An 8,415-nucleotide genomic window follows, 5' to 3' on the forward strand; every position below is an offset into this window, starting at 1 on the left:
GGTCCACGTCCCAAGTCTGAGACTTTGGTATCAAGTCCCAAGTCTGAGTCCAAGTCTTTGGGTCCAAGTCCCAAGTCTGAGACTTTGGGATCAAGTCCCAAGTCTGAGTCCAAGGCTTTGGGACCAAGTCCCAAGTCTGAGACTTTGGTATCAAGTCCCAAGTCTGAGTCCAAGTCTTTGAGATCAAGTCCCAAGTCTGAGACTTTAGTATCAAGTCCCAAGTCTAAGTCCAAGTCTTTGGGTCCAAGTCCCAAGTCTGAGACTTTGGGATCAAGTCCCAAGTCTGAGTCCAAGTCCTTGAGACCAAGTCCCAAGTCTGAGACTTTGGTATCAAGTCCCAAGTCTGAGTCCAAGTCTTTGGGACCAAGTTGCAGGTCCCAAAGCCCCAAGTCTGAGCCCTTATTCAAAACAAGCTTTTTCCCTAGGGGAAAAAGGGAGGCGTGGGTGGATTCTGAGTCACAAGTCAACTCTGAGTCCAGTCACTGGTGTGACTTGCATCCAACTGGACAGCGAGTTCTGCCACTCAAGTCCCGAACCTTCGTGAAGATGTAGGCTGCCTTGAAGTTGTGTTGGAGTTTCCATGAGTCTCAAATGAAGCTTTGATTAAGGAAGGAGCAGAAGACCCTTCCCACCCACCCCTTTTTCAGACGTCTCATTTAAAGCTGTGAAAGGAGCATTTAAATAAATAAATTGGGTGGATAGCTCAGTTATTTAGAGGTTTGGCGTTCGATTCCTCACTGGGTGGCCTTATAGCGAAAGAGTCAGCCTGTATGACCTTGGGCAAGTGAATTCAAAAGAGACTCATGTCCCTCATCACTCTTCATCTTTTGCAAATGTCAACAACATCCTCTATTCCCAGACGGTGCACTATCACAACGTTCATCTTTGACAATCAAGAACACTTGGTCTCAATATTCAGTTCCTGTTACTGTTTCCCTGTTTGATACCCGGGGTCAATATTTCCATCTGGTGTCTGATGTTTGCCTAATATTGGCTGGGGAATATCTGACAACTTATCATACCTAGCGCTATGTATGCAATGACATTTAGAATTTCACACTTATTGCTCGAGTTGTGACGCTTCTGTGAGCTGACGCCGTAAAGCTTTGGTAGTTTGCTCATCATATCCTACACAGTTCAAAATTGGATAGGTGACTCGTAACCAACTTTTGCTATCGTGCTGAGTTTATTCAGGAGCAAGGTAATCTATATATAACAATTATGCCGCTCTTATTCAGTCATTTCTGATCAGTACCTTATATTTGTTATTGGACAGCCAATACTGAATCTCAAGCTGTACTCAGTGCCGGTTGCTAAGGAAACCACCGGTTTTAAAAATGCAAGAACATCTAATCTCATCTAATGCCTCTTAGCACGGCTGGCTTCTGCCTTCTGAAGTGGAGCAACGGGATCTCGGTTCCTCTTCTGCATATAGGGTGTTACTGGCTAGTTGCCTCCTCTTACATGTGCTCATGGGAATGGATTTCGGAAACCAAGGCAATCTTGCATGGTCTAAGTGCATGAGCGCAGATCTCAGGCAACTGCTCTGCTTCTCCAGGGCAGTAGTGACAAATCTCAAGGAGACCACCACTGGGAGGAAGAGGAAGAGGTTTTAATGGGGGACCTTCTTGTTTCAGCACAGAGCCTCCATGGTGGTGGGAAGGAGCCTCCCTTTCGGATGGCAGAGAGCCTTCCCTTGGCTAGACTGGCATTATCCATGTAGGCTTTAGCTCATGGGTCCCCGTGTGTGCAGTGTGCCACGAGTGACTCCACATAGTAGATCCTCCTGTGCTTGGGCACATTTTGTCACCTACCCCCCAAAGTCTCTTTCTCTTCTGCATGGGGTTAGCACGTTACCTGGTTAGCTGAGTTTTACCTTGATTCTGAGTAGAGAGGGGCATGAACCACAAAAATGGCTACCCAAGGAGCCATGAACTATTGGAACTTTTTTTTTAAAAAAAACCATAAATCAGTTCATTTTTTTAAAAAAAAGGTTCATGCCTGGGGGTGAGGGGAAATTAACCCCCTCCCACCCCCACAGCTTAGCCCTGACCCCTTCCCACTGTCCTGTTGCCTTCCTACCAGGTCCTGCTACCTCCTTTTCCTTCTCCTCCTTTGCCATCGCCACTACCTTGAGAGACAGTCGGCTTGGCTGCCGGAAGGGAAACCGGGCTGCTGTCTCTCAAGGTGGAGGTGGTGGTGGAAGACAATGAGGCGGAGGCAACAGGACCAGGGACAGAGATGACGTGGGCAGGGGCAGGGGGCAGGGGGCAGGCAGTGGGGGCCTGAGGAGGAAAGAACCAGAAGGCTTGTGAAATAGCAAAAACACTTGTGGGTTGGATTGATTCAGGTTCATTAGTTTTGATGAAGCTGAATTGACCCGAACCAACAAAGCAGCTATTTTCCACAAACTTATTGGTTCATTTTTCAATTTCTGCCCATCTCTAATTCTGAGCCCCTCTACCCAGATCCCCTCCTTCTGGGCAAATGCAATAAGTGTTGCTTTTTCATCGAACCAGCCATTCTAGTAGCACTGGATGGTTTGTGTGTGTCTTTTTGATCCATCACCCCCATCCTTTGCTCTTTGTATATGTTAGGGAAAAGGCCCCTTTTGTCTAAGTGCAGAAAACACAGCTCTTTGGGAAAGAGCCAAACATTCTTGTGGGTTTATAGCATCCCCATGGGATGCCTCATTATGTTCAGATTGCCTGATTTGATGAGGAAGGAGACGTCAATGAAATTTACATCCTCTCCACTCTCTCTTCACAATGACTCTGTGAGGTTGAGAAAGGCTGCCCAGAACGGTGTTTTGGGTCAATAGAGAATGCAAAGGTTCCAGTCCTAAAACCTGTAGGCTTAAGAGAGATGGAATCCAAATAAGGAACTTCATTGACGTCTGGCTATTTGTAATCATTCCATTGTCCACTCAGCCATTGCAGTGTTGATTTAGGGCAGAGGTTGGGGAGTTTGATTCCCCACTGTGCCTTCTTGACAGGGGCTGGACTTAATGATCCATAGGGTTCCTTCCTGCTCAGCAGTTCTAAAATTATTCGTAGCCCCTGCAATGTCTGAAAAGCAAGGAACTGTGGGAGAAAAAATGTTGATAAATAACTCAATGTCAGAATACTACACTGTAAAAGAAATTGTTGCATTACTTCTCAGCAGCTTCGTTGCTGTTACTAGTGTCCTGATCAGACCAGTAATTTGTTACACTGGGCAGTTAAAGTGCCCTTACTAATGGGTGAGAAATAAAACTGGCAAGTGTATTGTCCTTTGATGCCCTCTAGTGCCCTATTCTGATATTGTGGCCTGGAAAAATGTATACAAATATAATGGAGAAATCCAAAGAATATGTCCCTTGCCACTTTGGGTTGCTAAGAGAATGGCATAAAACCTCAAAAATTCCTATCAAAAATGCCTCTAAAAATGAGTTCAAGAAACCTTGGAAAGCAGTGTTTGAAAGCAAACAGGAGTTACTCACTATATCTAAATAACATAGGTTTTCCTCTTTAAATCTAAGACATCATTTGGTAAGTACTACTTTAGTTACATTGCTCTTTACCAAAAGGAACTAATTACTGGTGGCTGCATTAGTTGTAACTAATTATTTCCAGTGTTGTAGAAAACTAGCAGGTAGATTGCAGCTGATTGCTTTTCTAGATGGCGAGCACAGAAAATTTCTCCTTGAAGGATTATCTTCCTTTTGCAGAAACTGATGTTGAAATGCAGTAGGACTCACTTATCCACTCTTATCCATGGTCTAAAACAGTAAAAAATATTTAAAGAAAAATCCTAGAAATATATTTCTAAATATGAAGTTACCAGAACTGGCTGCTAGATGAACCAGAGACTGCGTTAAGCATGGCATTTGACTATAATCCATATTTTTTTCAGCCTCTGTGAATGGTTTGGAACTGATCCACTGTGATACAGGAGTCCTACTGTAACAACAGCAATGCAAGAGAGCAATTAAAAACCAATGCAGTCCATTCTATCAAATCAGTATTCTACCACTCCATTCACAAATCTTACTTTCCAATCCATTTTCCTTTTCTTCTTCTTCTTCTTCTTCTTCTTCTTCTCTCTCTCTCTCTCTCTCTCTCTCGTAAATTGAATTTGCAGCTCTTATTAAAGAAATCTTTAAATTTGATTTAAGAGCTTGAGAAGACTCCTATGAACTTTGACTTCATTACCTTCAATTAGTTTCCTTTTTTTGGTAACAAAATTAACATTTGAGTAATGAAGCTGAAATAGTGTTTAATTAGCTCATTAAGCAATCAAAGTAATCAAATGAGATTTTGCTCTCTCTCTTTCTCTCTCTCCTTCACTACTCATTGGGCCAAAGGTGCCATGTGACAGCTGCCAACCAACAGCAAGTTCTAGAACAGGAGAACCAGGAAAGAAGGGGGTCGTCACTGATGAATCAAATGATATCGGATCATTTGGGAATCATTTAATGGACTGGGTTGCACGATAGGTTCACAAATTGTGCAAATCACATCCTACTCAATTAAAATAGGGTACTTTCTGATGGATATTAATAGGTTTAGATTGAACCCAGTGTTTCTAGAATCAGAAGGCTGAAAGAAGTCCAATGGACCATCTCATCTAACATTCTCTCTCTCTCTCTCTCTCTCTCTCTCTCTGTGCTTCAGTATATCTTAAAGCATCTTTGGCAGATACTTGCCCAGTCTGCTTTTCAAAACCTCCAAGGAACTTAATTTCACACAATCACCCTTGGGAGCTGCTTGATTTCCTGCTGTGCACTTAAAGCTAAACTACACATTCAGAAAGATATTGCAGGATCATCCTGTAGGTGAGCAGCAGAATGAGGTGGCAGAATATTGAGTTTCAGATGGAGGGAGACTAGAGGTGTGACATGGGCAACAGAATTTAATTAGGTCCAATTTTATATAAGAAAGAACGGCAAAGTACAGCTGCAGGGAACTCCCATCTAAGCCATCTAAAAATAGTTTAAAGAAATAAAGGCAGGCTCTTGATCTCCATGAAATGTCCAGAAAGAAGCCTCAATGACCCAGTTGAATGACGGCCTTAGATAATCACTCCCCAGCCATCACCATGCTCAAGTCACAGGGGCTTTCTCAACCATGCCCAGAGTCTGGGTGTAACTTGTTACAAGGAACACAATTAACCACAACTGGCTGGAATCTTACTTTTGTTCACATAAAGTTGGCATAATGTGCTGTGGTTAATTGCTGCTAATTGGGAAGATAGCATGGGGCATCTTGGTTGCACAGTTGGGCACACAATCAGGTCCATTACCAAGACGACTTTCCCAGGACCTTCTGTGTTGGCTACAATTAGACACCATAAGTTACAGACATCATTAGGATTCTGGCTGCTAGTTATTTTGTTGGTAACCAGTAACATAACCAAAAGTTGAGCAGCTGCTCCCAGGAGTAGTAAGTAACATCCAACTTATTTTTAAAAGGTATTTTGAGTAATGTTAGAGGTATTTTGAAGCATTTTGGTCTCTTCTTTTTCTAAACAGTTTTCAAGGTGCACTATCAGAATAGGCCACTAGATGGAAGCAGAGAGCAGTTATCACACACACACCCATTATAATGGCAACTTGAAGTACCATTAGATCTGGCATTAGTTCAAAGCCCCTCCACAGATGCTGTAAAATACTATGGATTGTGAATTTCGTTGTATGTGTATATACTTACAATGACAATAAATTATTATTATTATTATCCTACAGACGGGTTTCTTTTCCTTCAAACATTAGTAACTACAATCTGAATGGTATACTCATGTGTGGACAAAGCTTCTGTACTTACAGTTACAAGCTGTAGTTTCTTGCTACTTTTGCTGGATCTAAGTTGGAGGGAAATGATCAGAATGTTACTCTGATTTGGCGTGTTTGAATTATTGTGTTAAATAACAGTGTTGTGTGTGTGTGTGTGATGTTCCATCCAGTTGCTTTTAATTGAATGGTGGCTCTACGAAGGCTTTCAAGATATGTGAGATATTCAAGGAATAGTTTACCATTGCCATCTACCCGTGAGTGGGGATTTGAACCCAGGACTCCCAGTTCCTAGTGTGATCCACCAGACCACACTGGCTCATAAGCAGAGCACAGCGATGCAAAGCAAGGCATTTCCATAGCCGTAAAGGGAGTAGACGCCTAGCTGCATGCTGTAGCTGAGGAACAATAGCAATAATGTCTAATTAAACAACCCAATCGCTCTAATAATAAGGTGCATCGCTTGGGGAAGAAAGATAGAAAAGCAAGCCAGAAGCTCTTTGAAGCAATTCTGTTTGTTCATTTGCAATTCTGAGGGGGTTTGAAGGGGGGGAGGGGAGCGCAAGAGAAAGCAATTCTAAACAGCTGTAATTTAAATCACCATGGTTTGAGGTGTGACTCCGGGGAGGAAGAAGTGGTGAGGTTTTACATCAGGTGAGTTTTCTTCCCTGCCCAACGCTCAATTTGTTCTTTGTTATTAGCTCACATTCTCCACTGCTGTTGTTGTTGTGAAGACGGTATCACCATGTGAGTGTGCATGAGGGTGAGGGAATCTCGGGGCATTCTGCGCACAGGGGACCAATGCTGGCAGTCCGTGCATTGATGCTTAGCAGAGAGGCAGTGGAAGCAACATTAGCAGGCATTTTTACCCATGAGCACCCATGAGATTTTTGGATTGCCTCAACTACAAATGCCATCGTTCACCATTCTGGGAGTTCTGCTTACCAGGAAGGCTCCATCAGACACCTAAATGGGGCTCACCTGGGAAAAAAGGTCTGAACTGGAAGGTTTTGAGGCTTAGCTAGGCCTAGTTCTGCCCAAGGTTCCTGTTCCTGCCCCAGTGCTAGCTGGGAGTTTTCCTTCTGGGAAGGAAGTTTGTGTCGAGCTAGGCCTGGCTCAGCCTCTAAACAGGTAGGCCTGTCTCCCAGATGCATCCCATTGAGTTACTTGCAAGGTGCCTGCGAGGTAGGCAGAAACTCCCAGAAAGGAGGATTATGGTATTTATAGTCCAAAAATCCAAAACAGCCTGGTTGTCAGTTTTGTTACCGAATGCTTTCCTATGAGGAAGAGACAAGAAACTGTTTTTTTTTTAATTTTATTTTTTCGGCAACACAGCTGTCAAGAAGAACCTTAAACCCTTTAAAACCAGGTTATTTGCAGGCAGTGCTAGGGTAAGACACTTTGAGGTGCTATTGAGATGGGAAATTTGGGGGTCCCCATTTTGAAATATCCTCCACAACCCAAGAACCATAGAACCAGAAATGTAGACATTTCCAACCAACCAACCAACCAACCAACCAACCAACCAACCAACCAACCAACCAACCAACCAACCAACCAACCAACCAACCAACCAACCAACCAACCAACCAACCAGCCAACCAGCCAGCCAGCCAGCCAGCCAGCCAGCCAGCCAGCCAGCCAGCCAGCCAGCCAGCCAGCCAGCCAGCCAGCCAATAAGTGAATAAGTAAGAGCCCTTTCAAAATAAGCATCACCATTTCTAAGAACACAGCAGAGAGGGAGCGACTGTCTGCAGATTTGGGTAGCTTTAACACCACTTCATGACTGGAGCAAAATTGGAACTCAAGACTCGCATGAGTTCTCGGCGGGCATTCTGAGTCAAGATACACATGTTTTGCTGGACGAAAGGCAAGTTTTCAAAGAGATTTTCAAAGCATCCTTAATCAGCAGCAAAGTGAACAGCAGCAGGAACAAAGGCAGTGGCTGGATTCATTGAAATTGCAGCCTGGGATACCATCAGTGTGCTTTTTCGTTTCCTGTTTCCCTCGTGCCCATACCTCATGGCTTTTCTCTTGCTCTGGCTTGACAACTGGGCTGGGGAAGGGAACAGAGCTGTCAGCAGTGATAGACGTTTTTTTTAATCAGTGCATGACTCCAGGTGGAATAGCCCTCTTACCTCTTGGTGGATGCAGCTGTCAGCCAGGTGTTTGGTGTGTGTGCAGCGAGCCAAAGTATGTGTGTGTGTGCATCTGTCCGAGCGATGCCCTGTCTGTGTGATTCGCCCTCCATGGAGGCTGGAGGTTCCAGTGTCACACGGATGTTGGGGACACACACAAAGAGAAGCAAAAGGAGCATGAAGAAAATCTACACCAGTGTTATACTTTGATTAGACCAACGAAGAAGTCATGAGAAGTGCAATATTCAGAGACCCTTGACCTTTTTGACAGCTGAAGATGCAGTCAGGCAATTAGAAAAGATTGCATCTGATTGCACTGGAAAGGATCTCTTTGCTGGGTGCCATCTCTCTTAAACGGCCCTTTCTGTGTACACTGGAATTGTTCCACTACAGCCCCGCAAAAGGTAAAGATTCCCCTTGACAATTTTTGTCCAGTCATGTTCGACTCTAGAGGGCGGTGTTCATCCTCGTTTCCAAGCCATAGAGCCAGCGTTTTGTCCGAAGACA

Source organism: Pogona vitticeps, chromosome 9 (genome assembly GCF_051106095.1).
Source record: "Pogona vitticeps strain Pit_001003342236 chromosome 9, PviZW2.1, whole genome shotgun sequence".
NCBI classification, from domain to species: Eukaryota; Metazoa; Chordata; class Lepidosauria; order Squamata; family Agamidae; genus Pogona; species Pogona vitticeps.